Source organism: Cricetulus griseus, chromosome X (genome assembly GCF_003668045.3).
Source record: "Cricetulus griseus strain 17A/GY chromosome X, alternate assembly CriGri-PICRH-1.0, whole genome shotgun sequence".
In the NCBI taxonomy this organism is placed as follows: Eukaryota; Metazoa; Chordata; class Mammalia; order Rodentia; family Cricetidae; genus Cricetulus; species Cricetulus griseus.
Window position 1 is genome coordinate 11,210,838 of NC_048604.1, and position 26,698 is coordinate 11,237,535.

A 26,698-nucleotide genomic window follows, 5' to 3' on the forward strand; every position below is an offset into this window, starting at 1 on the left:
TGTTTATCTGATCTTGATTTAATTTTGGTAAGTGATGTTTATCCAGAAAGCTATCCATTTCCTTTAGATTTTCCAATTTTGTGGAATACAGGTTTTCAAAGTATGACCTAAAGATTCTCCGGATTTCCTCAGTGTCCCTTGTTGATCTCCAGAGACCTACAAGGATGACACAATCTGACAATCCAGGCAATGGTGGAGAGGATAACCTAAAAAGCCCTTCCCCTAAAATGAGATTGATGACTCCTCTTTATGCCATCCTAGAGCCCTCACCCAGTGGCTGATGGAAGCAGAGACAGACATCTACAGATATACACTGAGCTGAAATCAGGAATTTAGTTGAAGAGAGGGAGGAATGAAGAACGAAGGGGTCTGCACCAGGTTGGAGAAACCCACAGGAACAGTTGGCCTGAACAAGGGAGAGCACATGGACCCCAGATGCTGTCAGGGAGGCCAGTACAAGACTGATCCAGACCCCTGAACATGGATGTCAATAAGGAGGCCTCTGCACTCCAGGGAGCCTCTGGTGGTGGATTAGTATTTTTCCCTGGTGCAAGAAGGGACTTTGAGAGCCCATCCCACGTGAAGGGTTACACTCTGGCCCTGGACACATGGGGAAGGGCCCAGGCCCAGCACAGGAAGATTTGGTGGACTTTGCAGAGCCCCTGTTGAGGGCCCTACCCTGCCTGGGGAGTGGTGGGTGGATGGGGTGGGGGTAGGCTGGGGGTGGGGGAGGAGGGATGGGGGTGAGGGGAGGGAGAGGGAGAAGGGACTTGAAACAAGCTTGTTCCCTAACTAGAACTATTAAATAAATTTAAAAAAAGAAAGGATATGTGATAGGTAGGGTTTTAGTTGGGGGGGATGGTAGGGGAGGATGGGAGGGAGAAGGGAACTGGGATTGTCATGTAAAACAATCTTGTTTCTAATTCAAATAAAAATAATCTGCAAAAAAGACAAACATGGTATATATTCACTCATATGTGGATTTTAGACACAGAGGAAAGGATTACCAGTCTACAATCCACACTGCCAGAGAAGCTATTAAACAAGGAAGACCCTAAGAGAGATATAACATGGTCCCCTGGAGAAGGGGAAAGGGACAAGATCTCCTGAGCAAATTGGGAGCATGGGAGGAGGGGGAGGGAGCTAGGAGAATGAGAAGGGGAGAAAATGAGGGGTGAGGACATGAGGGAGCAGAAAGGTTGAGTCGGGGGAAGAATAGAAGAAAACAAGAAAGGAGATACCATGATAGAAGGAGACATTTTAGGTTTAAAGAGAAATCAGGCACTAGGGAAATGTCTGGAGATCTACAAAGATGATACCAGCTAACAATCTAAACAACAGAGGAGAGGCTACCTTAAATGCCCTCCCCTAATAATGAGATTGATGACTATCTTATATCCCATCCTAGAGCCTTCATCCAGCAGCTGGTGGAAGTAAAAGCATGCACCCACAACTAATCACTGAAATGAACTGGAATCCAGTTACAGAGAAGAATGAGTGATGGGCAAAGGGGTCCAGACCAGGCTGGTGAAACCCACAGAAACAACTGACCTGAACAATGGGGAGCTCTTGGTCCCCAGACTGATAGCTGGCATACCAGCATGGGACTGATCCAGACTCCAGGAACGTGGGTTTCAGTGAGGACATCTGGGAAATCTACAGGACCTCCTGTAGTAGTTCAATACTTATCCTTAGCACATGTTATTATTTTCAAAAATCACTTACTTTTTTAGTTACAAACAATGTAACTTATTCTTAAATGGAGATTATAGGATAAAGGTAAATATACTACTAGTGTTTCGTGATTAGAGATCCAGGCTGGAACAAAAGGGAGCTAATGCAAGTCAAATTGTGAGGGAGGGTTACAGTTTATAAAAGTTACATTACTCATTAAAAAGGCAAAATAAATCATGGGAAAGTGGTGAGAAATTTAAATATAAAATAACTGTCAATAAGAAAAATCAGGAGACTCCAGTTTAACGCGTGTATGTTCTGTCACTACTCAAGTACTCATTTGGTGGCATAAGATTTCAAACTTCCATTCATTTGACTTTGAAACAGTCCCTTTTATCTTGAAAGGCTTTGCTTTAAAGGATAAAACTTACTTATAACAACCTCTTTCTCTTTCCTCATATATGTCCTGACCCATCTTTCAAAAAAGTGTTCATGATACCTTTCTATTAAAAATCTTTAAAGGCGTTCCTATAACCTTTCAGATTAATTTGAAAAATTTAGGCAGGAATTTGTTTTCAAAAATGTTCCAAGGCCTAGCACTAGCTAAGTTCTTGCTACCTTACACTCAAATATATATGAATAAAGAGGTCTGTGGTGCTTAAAAAGGCTTTTTTGTTTCCTGATTTCAATGCCCCTATGCATGTGCTGGGAATATTGTCTCTCCAGCTAATGATCCACAGAGGGCCAGTTTAAGCAATAAACTTTTATCCCCTTCTATGGCCTTCCCTTCTGGATAAAGTACTTCCTAGGGTCAAAAATAAAAATAAAAACACTATTTCTTTAAGTTCAATAGGAAACAATTGAAATAGTGGGTGAAAATAAGGCTTGTTTATAAAATTAGATAACATGACTTTACAGTAAAGATGAAAGGGCTACCTATACCATCTGCACAGTCAGACTGTCCCCAACATATGGTACCCCCACAGGGTATGATGGCTATGCTGACAGTGCTGAAAACTTTTGGAAAGCCACTCCATAGAGTAAATTACAGGTCATCTCAGCAGGGAACCAGAACAGCAATTTCCTCCATAGTACCAAGGAACTGGGCACTCAACAAGTGGACTAAATATAATGAAAGCTTTTGTTATACACATATACACATTATTATACATGTACTACACACATATGTATATACACACACAGAGACATACACACACACAACACACACACACACACACACACACACATATATATATATATATATATATATATATATATATATATATATCATGAATTAACTGATAGGAATATTCTAATATCCTTTCTTTAGAGACTTCACATTGAATTGGAAGGTTTGCTCATTCTATCTACAATCCGCTCCTACCATTTACAGGAATAAATGACATGTAACTCAGGCTCTAGCTATGGCATCAACTTCCCACTTACAACAGTGTTGTAATATTTTATTGCTAGTTAGTTTTTTGAGGATGTGTTTTCTATGTGTGATAGAGTGCATGGCATAGGAAGGAAAATTCCAGCCTCCCAAACTACTGCAATATGGGATTCAGCAGCTGGAGAAAGTGGGTCTGTGTAGGAAAGCTTTACTACCACTTAAGGGCAGACAGTTGAGATTTGGATCTTGGGGAAGGCCCTCTTTCCCAGTTGAATGAAATTATGTCTACTCTGGAAAACAAAGAAAAAATTTGTTTGTGATCCTGAAGGTGACTGAAGCCCAGGACTCTAATAGGTGGAACAGGCAACAGGTTTTAATGCAGTTGGACCATGACAGATGAAACTATTCGACAGCCATGGGGCAGTTAAACCATGGTGATTGGAATCACTATCAGTGCTATCTGGTGTTTGGGCTATGCAGATGAACAGTTAGTGGACACAAGTCAGTTGGACTATATCGAACTGTTAGCAGACCGATAGCAGTTGAACTATGGTGATTGCAAGCATTGACAGTTTATATGGTGGTTGAACTCTGGAAGGTGGAACAATTGGTATAACCCAGGAAGTTGAACTATATTTAGCAAGTGAAACTGTGAGCAGACCATGGGAAGTTGATCTATGGTGAATAGAAACACTGAAATTCTATATGGTCTTTGAAATATGGAGGGTGGAAACGTTAGTGGGTCCCAAGAAATTGAACTACTTTTAGTAAGAGACTGTTAGCCAGCCAGGGGCAGTTGAACTAAGGAAAGTTGAACTGTCAGCAACAGTGGTTGAAAGAGTTAGACCACATTGGATTATGGTAGACAGAACTGCAGGAACATCTGGTGGTTAGGCTAGAGCTGGCAGAATGGTTTGCAGATTATATGTGTGGGGGGTTATTGAATTATTAAAAGCCCATCAGGGTTAAAGGATGGAAGGTAGCAGGCATAACAACTCAAATCCAATGGACCCTAGGCTTTCGACTCCTGAGCAAAATGTCACATTTTTACAACTGAGATATGCTTACTGGACATTTAGCAAAGCCTATGTATAAAGAATGAAAAAAATGTGCTCAGCCTTCCTCTTAATTCTCTTAAAAGAACTTTTGGTGGGGAAAAATAATATCCTACCACAACCAAAAATAGCCCCACTTTTGCTACACCTGGCTATTCTATATGGAAAGGCATTTCCAAGATATATAACAGAACAAGAGGAGAAACCCACACAACTTATAAATGTGTATTTGTTTAAAACAACACAGACATGTCTTCTGAATGTGACTTTTTGAAATAGAGTTGTTAGACTATCTCTAGAAGTGACTTGAGTAGTGACAATTATTGATACTTGTTCAGTGGGTAGGAAAACAGGGATCAGAAGACCCTAAAAAGAAGAGAGGGGGTCTAGTACCACACTAGTCATATGCAGAAGGCATTTTTGTATTATAACCATTGTTATATGCATGTATTGCTTCTCATTACTCTGCATATAGTTGACAAATGATGAAGTCTTTTGGAAATATTTGCTTTTTCTGTATATTCTTTTTATTTATTTATTTATTGGTTTTTTTGAAACAGGATTTCTCTGTGGCTTTGGAGGCTGTCCTGGAACTATCTCTTTTAGACCAGGCTGGTCTCGAACTCACAGAGATCCACCTGCCTCTGCCTCCCGAGTGCTGGGATTAAAGGCATGTGCCACCAACTCCCGGACTTTCTGTATATTCTTAAGGAGTTGATTCACTTTAAATTTGAGTAATAAAACATATTTATCATGTAAACCTTTTGGTTAAAATTCAAAGATATTATTTGGGGCTGATAACAAAATCTCTCTTAAACTGCATCATTGTGTGTTCTGGTCACTTTGTAGACCAGGCTGACCTCAAACTCACTGAGATCCACCTGCCTCCCAAGTGCTTGGATTAACAGTATGTGCTACCACCACCTGGTTTGTCATACTGTTTTTAAATGTTGGCATGTGCACACTATATATAAAGGATAAGGAATCCTAACTTAAAACATTCAGACTTTCTACATGTCAAAGTTGCTGCCAATAATAATAAAACTGAATTTGTATCTGAGCACACTTACACAGCGTGTGTTAATATTCCTAGGAAAGATTGTCTTCTGGAAATTTGAGCATTATAGCCTACTGGATTGGTTGAGAAAGAAGAATTTTAGATCAGAATGCTCATATTTTATAGACACTTTAACATTATAAGCTTTATAACTTGTATGGTATATTGATGATATCTAGTGAGTGGGAAAACCTTGTCATTGTTGAAACATCTAGCAACATTTAATACATGTTAAATGTATAAGTGGTAAAATTTTTTCGCTTAAATTTGTGTAAAATACTGACCTTGGGGAATAGAATTAAAAAACAACACTTGTGTTCCATATGGCAATGTCTATTTGTTCAGAAATTTGGAGGAAGTAGAAAGGAGCAATTACAAAAGAACATGCATGTGTATTTGCAGGTGGACATTTTCAGATAACATTTATTTACATGCTTTCTGCATTCTGTTAGGGTGTGTGTGTGTAGTGTCCATAATGGTACAAAATAAGGAAAAAGTTATCAATACTTATTGTGTGGAAGGTAAAGAGGCTGAAAGTGTATTATGACAAAGTAGTACATCTAGCATTTCTTGCACATGTCACATTGAAGGTGACAGAAAGCTTACTTTGTACTAGTGAATTTTTATATGAAACTCTTCAACCATCACTATGCATTATGTGTGCTTCTACTTTTCTACTGCTTTGAAGGCAGAGACAAGAAAATGCAGAGGGGATGGCTCAAGGCTAAAATTCTTATAGTTGCAAGATACCTCAGATTATATAATCAGTGCTACAACTGAAATTATACTTGCAAGTGCTATCTGCATAACAAAAAAGTTCATGTATGAAATACATAGTCCTGGACATTTAGGAGTGATTGTTGCATTTAAAAACAGAACTAGTAAAATAAGATTTTACTTAAGTAGCTTTAAAAATACAATTTGGAATCTAGGAATGATGGTACATACATTTACTTCCAACACTCAAGTGGCAGAGGCCGGTGGATCTGTGAGTCCAAGGCCAGCCTGGTCTTCATGGAGAGTTCCAGGACAGCCAGAGCTATATAGTAAGCCCTTGTCTCTATAACAAACAAACAAGCAAACAAAAACAAGCTATAGTTATTTATTCTGTGTAGAAATGGAATTGCTAAAACACCTTTGTGAACAATGTTGTCTTCTGAATTTGGTTCATTGGGCTAAGAGAGGTGGAAAGAAAAATGTTCAAAAGATGATTTGCTTGTATGTGGTAGAAAATTTCAGTTTATCCATGCATGGCCTTACATTTGTGTGCATGCCATTTGACTTTACACATACACACACACACACACACATACACACACACAGAGAGGGGGGACAGAGAGAGACAGAAAGAGAGATAGAGTGAGGAAGAGAGAGAAAGAGAGAGATAATACCCAATTTGGTTTATTCAGTATATAATTAAGTAGGATTTGGGTAATTTCTACATTCTGCTTACTATGAACATTGCTGCTATGCTATAAACATGCACACATTTACATATGAAACTGTTTTGCAAATACCTCTATAGTCTATGTGTTTAACATATATATTTAATTTATCCATTTTTCACTAGTTTTGTTACCATTATCCCAAATGAGATCCTGTCTTTTGTCATATCATTCACCTTAAAAGTTGAAGTCAGCAACAAGGATTTTTTATGGTCTTTCCACATTTACCTCTTTTTCCACAAGTATGTCAGAAAAACATTCTGTTATTACTTTGCTCTTCCTTCCAGTTGCACTAACCTTTTGCATTTATTTTTAGAACTCTAGGAACCACGCAAGGTCTTCCATGTTATTTTCTCCCTCCTGTTTATTTCTTCCAACAGTATGTTTCTAGTCCCCAGGACTTTGTTTTTCAAGTCATTGTCTCAATTAAAACAATTGTTTTATGGTCCTAGAAACAGGCACTGATAGTATTATGTAGAAAACTGTGTATAAAATGTAAGACTAAGGAAACTGACAGTATTTCAACCACGGTACAAAATACCAATCATTAATATATCTGAGATTCATATTATACTTCTTCCTTTTAAATGGAAAGAGAACACTATGTTTAGGGCCATTTTTCTTTCATGGCTATGGCTTCATGCCTTGCCTGAGGTATGAGAATTGTAGAGTGGCGATTTTATCTTGCTGAATGTTTTTGATAGTCTATTGACAGCTTGATTGCAAAGTTAGTGATGTGGGTTTCCTTCTTTGTATTTGAATTAAAATGCAGCTTAATTTAAATGTCACCTGAAATCAATTTTTAAAAAGAGAACAACTTGTAATGATCTTATTTTGGCACATAATAATTACATCTTTTGTATTACTCTTTCATTTCAATCATGCAGGTAGAAAAGTTTAATTTATAAGTTTTCCATCTTTTAAATGAGAATGCAGTAATCAGGGAGGAAGTAAAAAGTTGAGTCAAAGATGTAACCAACATATATTCCCAACAAAACATATCCATAGTTTATCTTAATACTACCTCACTGTTCTTTTCACAGTATCATGACAGAAATTGTGTAAATGGAAAATTAGTTGTGTGATCAAAGGCTGTGGGGTCATTCTTAGAATGTTTTAACACATCAGGCACACCACTATCTCATGGCACGGTCTTGCAGAGAAAATTGTTGCAACCTACTCCCAACACATACATATTTTATAACTCAAGATAAGAGAATATATTGAATAATCCACCAAGTTTATAATGGGTAAGATAAAATTTTGAGGACAGTCTTAGAATAACATGTCTTCTGAATTGGGTACAGGTTAATCTAAATTCATAAAATGCAATTTATATTGAGTAACTTTCTGTCATAAAACAAGCAATATACAACTAGGTCTGGAATAGCACTGACAAAGACAGAGTGGAGTTGGATACAGCAGAAGTTATCAAAAGTCTTTTACCTAGCAAGAGTTATGAGACTTTTATTTTAACATCTGTTTATATATTGCATTCTAAGATGTGTGATAAACCAGATTATCAGAATAATCACCAAGTAGTGACTGCTGCTCACATTATTTTAGTGAAGACAGACTAAAGTAGCTGAAGTTTGTTTCCAAATGTTAGAGACCTATTGAATGAGAGAACTGGATCAGAATGAATTCTAGATGGTACCTCCTGCAGTTAAACATTATTTCCCAGGTCTTCTTCCCACATTTCATTTGTGATGAGAGAGACAAGGTTATCTAAGTGTTACAGCAGGCAGGATTTGGGGCATAGGGCCTTGAGGAGATTATAGCTCCTTCAAGTGTAAGGGGAAATGCAACATGAGAGGGCTTGGGCCAGTTAGTATTGCCCAAGACCACAGAAAACCTAATGAACTTGTTGCTACTGTCATTTTAAAGATGCATACATATTGACATTTTGAAAATATCAACCATGTCTTCACTGTGACAACCAAAATTCAGATTATTTTCTTTGCCAAAAATCTTACTTATGTTTCTTTAAAATAAAATCCCCATCCTCTCTGGCTGGGGAACCTGTGTGGGACTGAATTGGGCCCTCTGAATGTGGGTGACAGTTGAGTGCCTTGGGCAGTCTGTGAAGTTGCTGTTAGTGGAACCAGGATTTATCCTTAGTGCTTGAACTGGCTTTTTGGATCCCATTTGTTTTGGAGGGACACCTTGTTGAGCCTAGATATAGGAGGCAGGGACTTGGTCATGCCTCCAAGAGATGTTCCAGACTTCATTGAGTCCCCATAGGAAGCCTTACCCTCTCTGAGAAGTAAGTGGGGTGGGGCTGGGTAGGGAAGATAGGGTGGGATGGGGGGAAGGTGGGGAGGCAGTGGATTGTTATGTAAAATTAGAAAAGATGGTTTGATGGGGAATGTACTTCTGTGTATGTTTATCTTGTTGATTGTTGAATAAAGTTCTGTTTGGCCAATGAAACAGCAAGTTAGACAGGACTAGGAGTCAAAGAGGATTCTGGGAAATGTAGTATGTAAGTGGTGATCCAGGCAGGAAGTGACATAGCCAGAGACTCATATTTAAGCAAGGAGAAAGAGGAAGTGTCGCCTTTTCCCCTAGACATCCTCCAGCAGCAGTATGTGAGCCACAGGCAAGCGAGCGCCAGTGAAAGGCATCCTCTATAAGATAAGTCTTATAACATATATAGATTTATGATAATTAAGACTGAGCTAACAGATGAGAATCCTAGTCATTGGCCAAGCAGCTTTGTGCCTATGTCTCTCTATTATTTTGTCCATCCACGCGGCGGCAAAACTCAGGCGGCTGCCAGAGACCGCCCATGTGGCAGCAGGGCTCAAGCTGCTTTGGCAGAAAGATTTATCGTAACAATTGTTTTAAAATTAAAAAATAATGTCTAAATATAAGTCCCCATCCTTTCACCTAGAGGTAATCATTGATCTACTTTCACAGATTACTTTTAATTTCCATGGCATCTTAGATAGGGCCACACATCCCAGCTTCTTTTACTTATCTTCTGCTTCCTATTATCCAAATGCTGAATATCACTGTGAGCTTTTCCTATAAGCACCACACTCTCTTGATTATTGTAGCATCATATTGTGTACCTTTTATACTGAATATTATCTGACTAGGAAAAATGCACTATAGGCTATAGGAAATATAGTGACATTAACCTTTTCATCCATAGTATTTGCATGTATTACCATTTTCTCCCAGCCGAACAGTCTTCAAAACTTAGCATACATATTTGTCACTTCAAGCCCCTTCACTTTTTGTAGATCTAAAATTCTGTGAGAAATGTATCCTTTTCCTTCTGTATGAAGAAATCTCTTTAATATTTCTTCTTACAGTTCAGGATTGCCAGTTCAAATACTCATCATGGTTTTGATTTTTGTCCCAGAAAATGTTTGTATTTCAACACCAAAGTGACCTTTCATCTAAACATAAATGTACTTTTACAGTTTTATATGTTTGCTTTAGCATTTTCTATGTTTTCTTGAAGTGTCTCTTTCTTTCAAAATTCTTTACAAGAAATCTGTAAAATTGCTTCTTTTATTATGATATACATATATTTGTTCTACTGCTTTTGACTTTATTTTTCCTCGACTGTTTTTCATTTCATAATAGCACATTTGATCTTCAATGAATTCCTTGGTTTTATGAATTTCAGTTTTTGATTCAATTTTATAAGATATTCATCATTTACTCCATCATTTGCCAACTCCCATTGATTTATTTCTACCTTTTGGGCATTTATTTAAGTTGTGCAATATTCTAATGGCCATTAATGCTTACTTGATTTTAGTGCATATGTTTCAAGATTTAGATTAACTTAAAGATGTGAATATTATACACTAAGTTCTCAGAAAAATACCCTACACTTATCTTTCTTTACTGTTAACATCCTACACTGGAATGGTGCTGTTTTACCAATAAAGGAGACAATAGCAACAGTCCATACATTGTTCAGTAGTTCCTACAGTTTACTTGATATTCATTTTTATGTGGAAACATCTTAGTAGGATACTTATTATAATAGTCTTTGTGATTCCTTAATTCCTTTAAGTCACATTAGTGTACATGGTTCTGCCTTTAGAGTGCAAGACACAAGAAAGCCGTTATGGGATACCCCTCCACAACTAAGGAAAACCACGGAGGCCAGGCATGTGTCAAGGGTGTCACTGAAAGGAGGCCTAGTAGAGAGGCTATTGTGTGAAGCTTTCAAGATGAAGCATGGATTGCATTGGAGATCCCAAGAGATTGGAGATGCCAGAGTTGTAGGATACATGCTGAGAAGAACTATTAAAAGGGAGTGGAACCAGCCCAAGAAAAAGAAATGTGTTGCAGTCAAGAAAGCTGAAGGGAATTTGACCTCAGACATGAAGATCCAGAGTCTGAAGTTTTTCAAACTGGCTTTTGGTTTTGGTCTTGCTTTGGCACAGTGTTTCATATATATATATATATATATATATATATATATATATATTGACATTATATGTTTGAAGTATGTGATCTGTTATTTATTTTTATTTTATAGGCATTACAAAAAAGACTGTATGAATCTCTGAAGAGAATTTGAACTTTGTGCTTTGAAACTTTGTTGAGACTGTGATAGACTATGGGGATGGATATTTGAAGTTGGATTAAATTCAGGTTGCATTATGTTATGGCTAAAACTTATGGGGACCAGGGAGTGGAATGTGGTGGTATGAATGGGTATAGTCCCATATCCTCATGTGTTGGCCCAGAGGGAGTGTCATTATTAGGAGGTGTGGCCTTGTTGGAGTGGGTGTGGCCTTATTGGAGAAGTGTGTCAGTGTGAGGTGACATTATATGCTCAAGCTAGCATTTTTGTGGCAGTCTGTGTCTGCTGGCTGATGATCAAAGTGTAGAACTCTCAGCTCCTTCTCCATCAACATTACTGCCTACATGCCACAGTTCTTCTTGCCATGATGCTAATGAACTGAACCTCTGAACTGTAAGCCAGCAGCCATTTTTCCTTTATTAGTGCTGCTGTGGTCATGTTGTCTCCTTCAGAGCAACAAAAAGCCTTAACTAAGACAACTGTTCTTAAGTATGTTCACTAAAACATAAGCTATATCTACGGTGCTCAAGTTAAATTCTTCCAGCTTTCTGCCTTTTTGTGACTGCACCCTCCTATACCAGGAATGAGACACATGCCCCCTTTGATCTATCATCTATTTACATATTTGTTCAGTTCAAGTATGGATATATAGTTTCAGATTTATTAAATCATGTCTCCTTGGGTTGGAAACAATGTTAATCAATAGAGGGTAGCATTTGCACAACTCCCTTTATGATTAGTTTTATAGTCCCCATTTATTCCCACCTGTCCTCTTCTATCAGTGTGATAATTGATTGTGTGAGTGACAGTTTTAGATAATATTTTATGGCTATTTTTTTGTAAGAAGACTTTTTTATTTAAATCAGAAACAAGCTTGTTCCACATGTCAATCCCAGATTCCTCTCCCTCCCCTCCTCTCCTGCCTCCCACTGACCCCCTCCATCCCATCCCCTCTCTGCTCCCCAGGGAGGGTGCAGCTTTCCATGGGTGATCTTCAAAGTTTGTCATATCATTTGGAGCAGGGCCGAGGCCCTTCCCAGTGTGTCTAGGATGAGATAGTATCCCTCTATGGGGAATGGGCTTCCAAAGTCCATTCGTTCACCAGGGGCAAACTGACATCCACTTTCAGGGGGTCTAGATCAGTCCCATGCTGGTTTCCCAGCTATCAGTCTGGGGTCTATGAGCTCCCCTTTGTTCAGGTCAGCTGCTTCTGTGGCTTTCTCCAAGCTGGTCAAATCATTTGCAAGCTGATTAGTAATTAGCAAAAGATGCAAATGTTTCACACCAACACTTTCATAGCTACTTTGGCATATCACTCCCCCTATTGTCTGCTAGTTGAATTGGATCATTTCACATACATGAGTTCGATTTTCTATCACTTCAATAGAACGAAATAACAGTACTGTACTTGGGGTTTGTTTCTGCTGTATTAAAGTGTAAAAACTGCTTCCTGGTAGCAAAGCTGTGATGACTGCAGAACTCGCCTCCTGTGCTTTCTGTTTCTTAGACAACATCATCTTTTCCTGCATAGTCTTGCCCTAGCCATTGTCATGATTAATAAAAAAAAATGATTGCTTCCTATTCTTGTGGCTTTTATTGGAGGAGAAAGTTCTGCATTGGTTACTCCTTTATGGGCAAATGTGGAAGTGCCTTTTAAAACCAAATCATACCATTCATATGTCTTTACCATTTGCTGCCCAAATTTCATCCTTTGAAAGTGTATCAAGTATTATTATAGATGAGATTATACTTGTTTTTATAAAATGAATTAATTAATATGTATGTAGAGAGAGAATGCACTTACTAATATATGTTTCATATATATATATATATATATATATATATATTATATATATGTGTGTGTGTGTGTGTGTGTGTGTGTGTGTGTGTGTGTGTGTATGTATGTATATGTAGAATAGTCCATATATTTTTACCTCTGTACCTTATATTGCATTAGTCTGTTAAGTCAATACTTCATGTTCCCCAAAGTGTGCAATGATATGTTATTGTGTGCCATGTATTGTTCATTTAAATTCTCATATTTCTGTACTAAAGAAAACAAAAGAATCAATGACATTCTCAGAATTTTCAATTCACTATGAGAAATATAATTAACTTTACAGAGCTAAAGTTCTGTAACTATGGTTACATTTTTCTAATGTGGTAGATTTACTTTATATTTCAGCAAAATACTTTTGTCATAGTTTTAAAACTATATATTTAGACAAAAGCTGTGATTTTTATTTCTAATCTCAAGTAACTTTGATGATAGTTTATAGTAGAGGATTGAGGTTTTAGTTGCTCCATGGATTTTATTTCTTAATACCCTAATTAGAGCATGGTGCTGATGAGTGTGCCATGGGCTACAGGCACTTTTAGGTGGTACTGATTAAATAAAGAAAATGAACAGCAAAAGCAAAACTTTCAAAACTTCATATTGGGAAAATGTAATTATAGAGATTCACACCACTCAACAGCTTTGTAATTTAGAATAAAAAACAACACAGAAAAAAAAGACTTACAGCCTTTTTGTCACTCTTGGCAATTTCTTCTCTGTGTACCTAAGTTAGTCAAATGGCAGGTTTAAAAAATTGAACAATAGCACCTTTCATTAGTGGGAAATATATGATACTTTTTTATTGTAGAATGAAAAAGAAAGGCAAAAACAAAGCTATGTAATATGAAGATGCCTTGGAAACCCAAATCACAAACAGAATTCAGTGTTTATTATGTTTAAAATGCTACTCCTTAGGGATTTATGTCATCACTTACTACAGTTTATAGTTCTAATGCTAGTAAAAAGTTAGATTTTAAGAAAAGTTAAAGAAAATGTAAAAATACAATTAGTCAAACGTGATAACTATGGTGCAAAACATTTTATTATATATTTCAAAATGACTAAAGGAGGCCTACCATGGCCCATGCATTGAAATGATGAATATTTTAGGGAAAGAAAATTCTAATTATCTTCATTTGATTCTTGCACATTGTATACATCAAATTATTATACACCATGCCATAAATAAAACAAATGGGTATCCATTAAAACTAGGTTAAAGTAATATTTGCTTAGAACCTTATCATTGCTTATTTTACAAATCTTTACTCCATATTCTTTAGCATTTTGAGGTTACAGATACATTTGGAGAAGTGAGAAAGAGCAGAAAGTAAGAAGAAACAAGCTGAAAACAATCTTGCCTCAAACAGTTGAAATACCAAAGTCAATGCCACAGACAGAGGACCGTTTCTTAGCACTTCATTATGTGTCAGCCAAAATATTAACTACTGTTCCAATTCCTCCAGAAAGCTCCATGAATTATGTACACTTGCTAGCCCTAATTCACAAATAACAAAACTGAAGCTTACAGAGGTCAGGGAGCTAGTGTGAACTAAAGCCACGTTTGACAAGGTCTGCATCTGCACAGCTCTTTTAATTGCCTGGGATCTTTATTTTCTACTGTCTGTATTTAAAGTTTTGTAGAGTCCTTCGGGATTATTATTTCTACTGGTTAGATATTTTCTTCATTGACTGATCTTAAGTGACACATTATAAGTAATGCATTAGCTAACAGTTAATTCTATGACTTTGGAGGACTGTTTCTATAACCTTATTCACACTCTTAAGAGGTTAGTAAAGGGAGGTGGGACAAGGCATGGATTAGACGCCTGAAGCACATCCTTACTTCCGGCTCTCCTAGAAAGCCCTGGTGTTCTTGATTGATCCTTGACTTTTCTCTCTCATGGGGCAGAAACAAGAAGATAATTATTCAAAGTCTAATAAACCTTTCACAGTGTCTGAGTTTGGTTGTCTTCTGAGTTCTAAAAGGGTTTTTTCTAACAAGATCTTCCAGTATAAAATTATTTTCATGGACTAGATGATTTTTAACTTTTAATTTCATAAATTTCCTTAATATATTTAATGATCTTTTTCTTTAAATTTTAAGAAGCAACAGTCTCACTTTAAAGCCAAGAACACTTTGGAAATAATTCATTATTACTATGTAAAATTTGATCGAATATAATGCCTCTATATTTAAAAGTTGTGTTAATTTGGGTCTAAAATACTTTACCTCTTAGTGTTCACATTTTAGTGTAATTGCCTCCTGTGATGTTCTATTTTATGTGTCAGTCTGACTAGGCTAAGAAAAATCCACATAACTGGTGAAATATTATTTCTGAGTGAGTTTATGGGAGTGTTTCTGCAGATATTCACACTTAAATCAGTAGATGTAGTAGAGATCTTCCTTTGCCAATATAGATAGTTAGTGTTAAATCTGTTAAGGGACTAAACGCTAAAAAGGCAGAGAAAAGCTATATTCTGTCTCTTGATGAAATGAGACACCATTATCTCCTGCCTTTGAGATTCAGAGCTCCTAATTTTCAATCCTTTGGCTTTAACCTAGAATTAAACCATCACTTGTCTTCATTCTCAAGTCTTTAGACACAAACTGAATTTCACCACTGCCTTTCTTGGATCTCCAGCTTAACAATGGAAGCTATTGTTTCTTGGGATCCAAATAATCTTAAGCCAATTTCTATAAAAGTCATTCATTACCTATTTATTTATGTCTTCCCAAAATTATGTATATGTATATACATGTATGTGTGTGTATGTAATCATACATATATCTATGGAGTACTTTTGGCTAATACATCTCTTTTGTTAGGGGGAAAATATATTGGTATCCTCTAACAAGTAAAACAAGGGAGGGATTGTTGAATGTCAGTTCCATGATTAGGTATAAGCAGCTTGTTCTGTCTTTTGTCCTTGTATTTGTTCATACTGTTGAAGTAAGGTAGTTGTTATGACCTGAGTGCTGTAACATGCATAGACTTCATGCATGTTACAAAATACACAGAAACAATTAATTAAATAATTAAAATAAATTCTAAAGTATGAAAAGATACGACGGGTTGTTTTATACTCCTTTCTAGATACAATTCCAAGGGCAGAGCTGCAAAATGAATGACTAATATATCTAATACATCTTAAAAGTTATGAATTTCAGGTTGTCATAAAGCATATCAAATGGTTAAAAGAAAATTGAAAAATGTTAAAAGTTTATTGGAAATAGTAGATCTTAATACCTTTGGAAATACTTTTTCATACTAATGGCATCCAAGAATATTTTCCAAAAGATTAATGAGAACAAAATGTTATTATAGTCTAACCAATAAAGGTAATTGCCCTAAAATATGCAGATTCAAAGATGTGTCATAGGGAGTGCTCACCAAGATTCTATGTATTTCTCTTAGATTTTATAGCATTTCTTATAATTAGATTGGGATAAGTTCAAGACTATGACTAGCTCTGGGCAATGAAATAGGAGGAAAAGAGACATATGTCACTACCAGTCTGAAACAGCTATGCCTTGTTACAGCTTTTTTTCCTTGCCTTCTATTTCAACGACCTTGAAATCCCTGTTTAATAAAGAAGTAAACAAGATCTTCACACATTGCAGTGAGGATTCTCTACACATCTAAATTGAACATTGATTTGTGAAGAAATAAACCTTTGTTGTTATGCTATTGACAGTTAATTTTGTTGTTGATTGGTCATGGTCTAGCATCACACTAATAAATAAAAATGCCAATAAGTCTCACCGGTATTTAACTACTGTTTGAAGTAAGATTATTATGGAAAAGATGTGATATCCACTAGTGCAGGAAACTATTCTAATCATTTCCCCAACCAATTTTCAACAAATTATGAATATATTTAAATGTTTCAAAACAGAGCTTAAAAGGAACAATAATGAATTATGTACATACATATATATGAGCAATGCTTTTTAGCCTATATTTTTCTACCAATTATACATCTGTTTATGCAAATTGAAGGACACTAGTTATTACGAATCAAAGTAGTATTATCTTATAATGAATAGTGATAGGCTATAATACTATATGCCTTTGTGATCTACTCTTTTTTTCATACGACTTTGTAATTCTTTTCATTAAAGAATCAAAGTCTGTCTCTTCTTGAACTGTGACCCTTTGACTTGCTGTGGAAAGAAGAATATAATGAAACTGGCAGAATGCCAATATCAAACTTAGATTTCACCATTGATTGAATGCAACAGTTTTCTGGCTGTTGTCTACCAATATTACCTTGGAAACATGTTCAGGCTCAGGCACTGTTGACCGGAGAAGGAGACATCTGATCAGAATCAGTCTTCAGCTATGCAGTGAAGCACAAGCAATACTAGACCAGCTCAGTGAGCTTCGTGTGTGTGTGTGTGTGTGTGTGTGTGTGTGTGTGTGTGTGTGTGTGTGTGAGTGTGTATATATATATATATATATATATATATATATGCATGTATATATGTATATGTGTATATGTAGTTGTATATATGCATATACACATATATGAAATGATTATTATTTTGTTTTTATTTATTTATTTATTTTACAGACCAACTACAGTTTCCCCTCCCTCTTCTCCTCCCAGTCCCTCCCCACCCGAACTCCTCCTCCATTTCTGTTCAGAAAAGATCAGGCCTCCCATAGAGATCAACAAAAATAGCATATCAAGTTTTAGTAAGACTAACCATCCCCCATTGTATTAAGGCTTGGCAAGGCAACCCAGTATGAGGAATAGGGTCCCAAAAGCCAGCAAAAGAATGACAGACAGCCCCTGCTCACACTGGTAGGAGTCACACAAAAGGACCAAGGTATACAACTGTCAATCCTAGGCAGAATGTCTAGCTCAGTCGATTCAGGCTTCCTTGTTGTCCATTCAGACTCCGTGAGCTCCTCTAAGTCCAGTTAGTTGATTCTGTGGGTTTTTCTGTGATGTTCTTGACCCCATGACTCCTATAATCTTTCCTCCCTCTCTTCGGCAAGATTCCATAAGCTCAGCCTAATATTTGACTGTGGGTCTCTGCATCTATTTCCATAAGTTGCTGGATGAAGTCTCTCTGATGACCATTGGACTAGGCACCGATACATGAGTATACATAATATCATTAAACATCCTTACATTGACATTTTCCCTACAGTCCTATTTGATTCTATCCTAAGTCTCTGGGCCATCCAGCCTCTGGGTACTGGCAGTCCAGGCATTGTCAGAGGTGGGCTTACACTTGTGGCGTGGGGCTCAGGCTGGACCACTATTTGGTTGGCCATACCCTCACTCCCTGCCCCACACTTACCCAGCACATCCCATAGGCAGGACAGACTGTAGATTGAAGATTATGTGGCTGGTTTGGTGTTCCAATTCCTCTACTGGAAGTCTTGCCTAGTGACAGTCTATGTATCCACTACTGCTAGGATTTATTTGCTGGAGGCATACTTGTAGAGTCCTGGGAGTTTCCGTTGCACCAGGATTCTACCTGGCCCTTAAATGCCCCCTTTCCAGTAATCTCTTTCAATACTTTCACTATCTCCACCCCCAACCTGCTTCCCTAGTGTTCCTTTATACTGTGTGAATATGTGTTGCTGTGATTGGTTTAATAAAGAAGCTGATGGTACAATAGCTGGAGAGGTAGACATTGGGCAGTACTTGCAGACAAAAAGAGAACATGAAAGAGAAAGGAGTTCTTTGTAAATTTTGGAAATCAGCCCTCTGTCAGATATGGGATTGGTGAATATCTCCAAAATTTACAAAGAACTCAAGAAGCTAGTTTCCAAAACACCTAATAATCCAATTAAAAAGTGCAGTAGAGAACTAAATAGAGAATTTTCAACAGAGGAATCCAAAATGCCTGAAAGACACATAAGAAAGAGCTTAACATCCTTAGGCATAAGAGAAATGCAAATCAAAACAACTCTGAGATATCATCTTACTCCAGTCAGAAAGGCTAAAATCAAAAACACCAATGATAACTTATGCTGGAGAGGATGCAGAGAAAGGGTAACACTCCTCCACTGCTGGTGTGAGTGCAAACTTGTACAGCCACTGTGGAAATCAGTATGGTGATTCCTCAGGAAAATGGGAATCAGTCTACCACAAGATCCACAATTACATTCTTAGGCATATACCCAATAGGAGCACAATCATACTACAAGGACATCTGTTCAACTGTATTCATAGCCAGAACCTGGAAGCAACCTAGATGTCCCTTAACTGAAGAATGGATAGAGAAAATGTGGTACATTTACACAATGGAGTACTACTCAGTTGAAAAAAAAATAATGGAATATTGAAATTCACAGGTAAATGTATGGAACTAGAAGAAACCATTCTGAGCGGGGTAACCCAGTCACAAAAAGACAAACATGGTATGCACTCACTCATATATGGATTTTATACATAGGGCAAAGGATTACCAGCCTATAATCCACACCACCAGAGAAGCTAGGCAACGAAGAGTACTCTAAAAGAGACATACATGGTCCACCGGAGAAGGTGAAAGGAACAAGATCTCCTGAGAAAATTGGGAACATGGTGTTGGGGAGTGGAGCTAAGAGAATGAGAAGGGGAGAAGAGGAGGGGTGAAGAGGACATAAGGGAGCAGGATGGTTGTGTAGGGGGAAGAATAGAAGAAAGCAAAATAAGAGATACCATCAAAGAGGGAGCCAGTATAGGTTTAAAGCAAAATCAGGCACTAGCAAAATGTCCAGAGATCTATAAGGATGACCCCCCCTAACCATCTAAGCAACAGTGGAGAGGCTCCCTTAAATGCCCTCCCCTGGTAACGAGATTGATGGCTAACTTATATGCCATCCTAGAGCCTTCATCCAGCAGCTGATGGAAGCAGAAGAAGATTGAACTGAACTGGAATTCAGTTGCAGAGAAGGAGGAGTGATGAGCAAAGGGGTCAAGACCACGCTGATGAAACCCACACAAGAGGGAGCTCTTGGCTCCCAGTCTGATCACTGGGAAACCAGCATGGAACTGATCCAGGCCCCATAAATGTGGGAGTCAGTGAGGAGGCCTCGGGAATATATGGGGCCTCTTGTAGTAGATCAGTCCTTATCCCTAGCATAGGAATGGACTTTGGGATCCCATTCCACATAGAAGGATACTCCCTCAGTCTAGACACATGGGGGAGGGCCTAGGCCCTATCCCCAAAGATATAACAGACTCTGAAGACTGCCCCATGGAAGGCCTCACTCTCCCTGAGGCGTAGAAATGGTATTGGATAGATAGGGTTTTCGTGGGGGCCAGGGGAGGAGGGGAGGGAGAGGGAATGTGGATTGCATGTTAAACAAGCTTATTTCTAACTTAAATTTAAAAATTAAAAAAAGAAAAAGGAGGAATTTCAAGAATCCTGAGGATGTGAGGAGAGAAGAAAATGAATTTGCTGTACTATAAATAAGTACCAAGCCACATGACAGAGCACAGATAAGAAACGTGAGTTAATTTCAAATGTAAGAGTTAGCTAGTAACAAGCCTGAGCTATGACCTGAACAGTTTTAATTAATAATAATTCTCAGTGAGGTTATTTCAGAACTGGCTGGAAGGTCAGAAAAGTTCACCTGCCTGTTCCCATCCCCACCTGCCCCAAGTCCACCCAAGAGATCTCCTCTATTTCCCCTTCATAGGGAAATCCCTGTGTCCCCCTCTTGGGTCCTCCTTGTTACCTAGGTTTTCTTTGTCTTTGGTTTGTAACATGGTTATTCTTTACAGCTAATATCTACTTATAAGTGACTACAAACTGTGTTAGTCTGGGTCTTAGTTACCTCAGTCACAATGATTTTTTTCTAGTTCTACCTATTTGCATGCAAATTTCATTATGTCAGTGTTTTTTAAAATTTTTTACTTATTTTTATTTTACATGTATTGGTGTTTTTCCATGGGTCTTTTATCCCCTGGAACTAGAGTTATAGACAGTACTGAGCTGCCATGTGGGTGCTGGGAATTGAATTTGGATCCTCTTGCAGAGCAGTAAGTGCTCTTAACCACTGAATCATCTCTCCAGCCCAATGCCATTGTTTTTTAACAGTTAAATAATACTCCATTGTGTAAATGTACCACATTTTCTTTATCCATCCTTCAGTTGAGGGACATCTAGGTTGATTCCAGGTTCTGGATTTCACAAATAAAGTTGTTATGACCATAGTTGAGCAAGTGTCCTTGTGCTATAATTTAGTATCTGGGTATAGCTCAAGAATTGTATAGCTGGGTCTTGAGGTAGATTGATACCCAATTTTCTGAAAAAATACCATACTGATTTCCAAAGTGGCTGTATAAGTTTGCACATCCACCAGCAGTGGAGGAGTGTTCCTCTTGGTCCACATCTGTGTTTCTGATTTTAGCCATTATTACAGGTATAAGATGGAATCTCAGAGTTGTTTTGATTTGTTTTTTTTCCTGATAGCTAAGGATATTGAACATTTCTCTAATTATTCTAGTTCATTTGATATTCTTCTGTTGAAAATGCTCTGTTTAGATCTATGCCTCAATTTTGATTGGATTATTTAATTTGTTGATGTCTAGTTTCTTGAGTTCTTTATGTATTTTGGAAATCAGTTCTCTATCAGATGTGGGTGAAGATCTTTTCCAATTCTGCAGGCTGCCGTTTTGTCCTACTGAGAGTGTCCTTTGCTTTATACAAGATTTTCAATTTCATGACATCTTGTTTACTAATTTTCAAGCTTAGTGTCCGTGTTATTGGGGTTCTATTCAGGAAGTTGTCTCCTGTGCCAATTTGTTCAAACCTGTTGACCACTTTCTCTTCTCTCAGGGTCAGTGTAGCTTATCTGGATTTATGTTGATGTCTTTTATCCCCTTGGACTTGAGTTTTATGCAGGGTAATAGATACGGATCCATTTGTATTCTTCTACATGATGACATCCAGTTAGATCAGCAGCACTTGTTGAAGATGCGTTCTTTTTGCCAATGTATAATTTTAGCTTCTTTGTCAAAAATCAGGTGTTCACAGGTGTGTGGATTTATGTCTGAGTTGGGACAGGGCCCAGCAGAGGTGCTGGTGCTGAGCTGGAAAGTATTCATTGTTTTATAACACTAGCTTATTATGGTGTTACAGTGCATCGTTTTTAAAATACATAACTGATACTTATTTCTCTGGAAAAAATCCTGACCATCATGTGATTGCTGTATAGGGATTAAACTCATACAATAGAATTATAGAGATAATTTACTCTTCGTTATCTTTTCATTGAGGAAAATAAGATTTGAGACAAGATGAGGTTGTATTATGCTGTCTTGTTAGAATGAAATTTCAAAAGGTGAAGAAATACTTTTCTAGTTTGTTGACTATTTAGTAATGCCTTAGAGTAGCTAAGGCAAGACCCCAAGAGGTAAGTAACAACTTTAGTTGTTGGTGTCTCAAAAAGAAAAAAAAAGTTTTCTCAATTTTGTCAACAATATCAACTTTTGTTATTGCAATTAGAAATCCTTTGTATTTGCTTTCAAAAGATTACTAGCTTTAATATGGATTGTGTTATGGATTTTAGTCCCTTTTAAATATTATATATAATATATATATTATATATATATACATACACACACACACGCACACACACACACACACATATATATATATATATGGTCAAGCAATAATAACATATAAGTTGAACCTCATATACACATAAGAAATAATTACAAATCAGTGTAATACACACACACACACATATATATATATATACATATATACATATATATAGATATAGATATAGATATAGATATAGATATATGGTCAAGCAGTAATATCCTATATAAGTTGAACCTCATATACACATAAGAAATAATTACTTATTTTCTAATAATTTGGTGTAATACACACACACACACACACACACACACACACACACAAACATAAACACATATATAACCCAAATAGACTGATTGTATATCTATGCTGTGAATCTTCATTTCATTTCGGTGACAAAGTAGGATTCATTAATTAATGGAGAGGAACTGTTTTGCATTGAAAACCCCAGATTATATTGCCCCAAAAGAAATATTTCATATGAAAAAGATTAAGTTAAGACCAGGCAAGATTATTTTCTGGATATAGGTTGGAAATATGAGAAGAATCTAGGAACATGCTTGAAAATTTGAAGGAAAATAACTGAACCGAAATAAAGTTAACATTTATTCCTCATTGCTAGGAGTGTGAACTGATATAGCCACTATGGAAATCAGTGTGTAGGTTCCTTAAACAGCTAAAAATAAATCAGCCATGAATGTCAGCTATACCACTTCTAGGAATATACATAAAGGACTCTATTTCCTGCCACAGAGTTATTTGTTCATCCTTATTCATTGTCACTCTACTCCCAATAGTCAGGATATGGAAAAAGCCTATATGTCCATTAATTAATGAATGTATACTACTAATAATGTATAATCCCATCATATAATAGATTATTCACCTGTTAAGAAAAATGAAATTATAATACTTACAGGTAAATGGATGGTCCTGGAAATAATCATTCTGAGTCAGGTAATCATGTGGATGCTAACATCAAATCTTTGGGTATGTATATTTAAATTGGAGCACCCATGGAGGTAGAGAAACTGTTAGGAAGACATGCGGGAAGTTTTCAGGTAAAAGAGCTGGAGTCCAGATGGCATGGAAGGAGGATATGGAAAAGAAGAGTAGGAAGGATTTGGTAGGATTGCAGGTAGACAAGCAGGATGAGGCATGGAATGTGGTGAGGGATAACTAGAAATCTTTTAGGTAGTTGTATCTAAATCTACTATTGTAGAAGCTTCCTATATACACATATACATACACAGATAGATAGGTAGGTAGATAATGGGCTTACTTAAAAAATGGGGATGGGCAGTGCCACTTCTATAGAGGATAGCCTATCAGATAAAATTGGTTACTTCTTTTGGAATTGTTGGTCAGCAGTGTCCCAAATATCCTTAATCATTGCAGCTATTGTCATTGCTTTTGGTTACTCTCTAAAACTTGATGGTGAGATCCTATTGATGAAGACAGTACATACTTAGGTCATAGAACATGGAGCAACCTAGTTGATACCCATCTAGAAATTTCATCTTTCACAGTACTAGAAGGTGCTGTGCATGCTACCAGAGGAGAAGAGCATTCATCAATAATACCCAGTTGTGAACTATGTGAGCTTCAGTAATGATCAACTTGGAAGGATATGCCTACTGATGTAATAGTGGCACAGGTGTTATGGAAGTAATCAATCACATTTTATTGTATTTATGTACTTAATCCAAAAGAAATATAGTAAATAGTACTGTATTTCTGAGTAGTTTTGTGTTGGTATTCACAACATTACTTTAAATGCTTCTCTAACTATATAATGATCTTTTACAATTTAATTAAATTTAAAAAGTGTGTGTGGGTGTGTGTGTATGAACACATACCAAGTATGAGTAGAGGTCTGATGAGAATTTGAAGGCGTCAATTCTCTCCTTCAAAAAAATGAATCCTGGGAATTGAACTCAAGTCATTTGGCTTGGCAACAAGTGTTTGGCAGAATGGCTTTTTCCCTGAGCCATCTTTCCTACATCAGCTGTGTCATTTACAGTACTTATGTGTAACTATGTTATTTGGTTACTGAAAGTAACTTACTTTTCCCCATTCACTTAAAATAATGAATACAACTGTAGGTCATGTTTCATATAATCCAAATGTGCAAGGATTCCCATAAGAGTTTCCTTAAAACTGGAGTAATCTGAGAAATTTTACATTAGGAAACATTTAGCTGGAAATCAAACCTTAGGGATGTATTAACATTTCATTCTCTTGGCTTCTTTGTTTGTTTTTTGTACTGTATCTTGCATCATTCATCCTGCTTGTCTTTTTTAACCATGTCTAAGTGCTGCTGTCCTGTGAAAGACAGCCTTAATTTCTGAAGAGTGGTTGGAGTGGCAGAGTGGGAGGAGGGGAAGGGAAAGTGTGGTTGGTATATAAAATGAACAAAATAAAAATATAAATATAAAGATTAAGAAGTCAACATAAAAGTACACTAAGATTTTCTCTAATGCCTGATGTTGCAATTCTGTATTTCCCAAATTCTAGTGGAACTCTAGCTTATATATGCTAATTTTATAGTTACATTTACTTATTTTACAGCCACACTAATCTTTGAGTTCTTTGAGGAAATAATCTTATTTAATGGGGTCAAATTAGTATTCATTATACCAAATAAAGCAATTGATACTACTTGGAGAGTTTGAAGTAATCATGAGTGTTTCTAGTCCTCTTCACTAATAGAACAAATGGATAAAGGACAGAATTTCAGAGTATATGGGCAGACTGATAAATGCAGTTAGGCTTGTAGTACAAAATACCAAACAATAGAGTGTGTTAAATGGGCTAAAGAAATTTCTTTCTTGACACATATTATTCTCAGCTTTACTGTTTATCACTAATGCAAAGTATGAGAGCTAAAGAAGGGCAGGAACACACAGAGTATAATTAACTGAAATACACAGAGTCATAAGCTAAAGCATCAAGCGCTGGCAGGTTTTTCATGATATCTAATAATCCATCACATTGCCTAAAAGATTCCAAAAAATCAATCTAGGATGGAAGCTCTTTTTACAACAGTTTAGTGACATCAAATGTAAAATCAAAGAGAAATTTCAACAAAAGTGTTCGATAAAGTGTTTAATTTTAAATAGAGAAAAGAGAGAGGAGGCTTTTTCTTATGTAATGATAACTATGGACTGTTAGTTCCCTGTGGGTTTCAAAATCCTTGCTAAGTTAGAATATTCGTGAAAAAGAACTAATCAATTTTGGTATCAAGATAACTGCCTAGTAAACTCACCTTGACTAAAGCAGAGAACTCTATGCCACCTTAGAGATTAGAATTCTAACTGCCAAGAAGACTAGCAATGTGGAGTCACATGATAGAACCATGGCATGTCAGGGTTGAAAAGTCTTCACTTATCATAGTAAATTGAATTTTACAAAACTAAAACTCAGGTACAAAAAAAAAAAGGAAATGGGAACATCAGGTCACAGAGCTAGGTTAAGTAGAGCCTGGGATGGAAGACAAAACTCCTGGGTTTTAGGCTAATGAAATATAACTGTAAACCCTTACCAATTCAATAAATATTTATGTGGCATTGGATATTTGTCAGATACAGTAAGTTAGGAACACCAAAATATGATCTGGGGCTTGACTACTGCACAGCAACACTCATTTTCTTGATTGGTGACCAGAAGGTGAGTAGCTTTGTTGGACTACCCAAGGTGTACTTGAAAGTCCATCCAAAAGGATAACAACAGCAAAAGCTTTTGATGAAATTCTCTAAGTCCATCCCTTTTCTCTTTATAAGCACTCACTAGTAGAATGATAATGTAATTTACTTATGTAATTTGTCATTATTTACATTTCTATAAGTTGAAAAACAATTAACACCAATAATGTGGGAAATTACCAATACGGAGCCAGGTAGTAATACAAGTGTATTTAATAGGGAAAAAGCCTTACATACAGAGCGACCTAGCCAACCGGTGCAGCCGCAGCAGTCTGCACAGCGAGCCAAAAGTGGGCCAAACGGAAAGTGAAATCACAAAGCTGCCTGAACGCTTCTCACTCTACATCACCCTGACCACCTCAGGCACACCCCTAAGCAGGTGTAGCTACAGCTTCCCCTACACACGAATGTTGTCT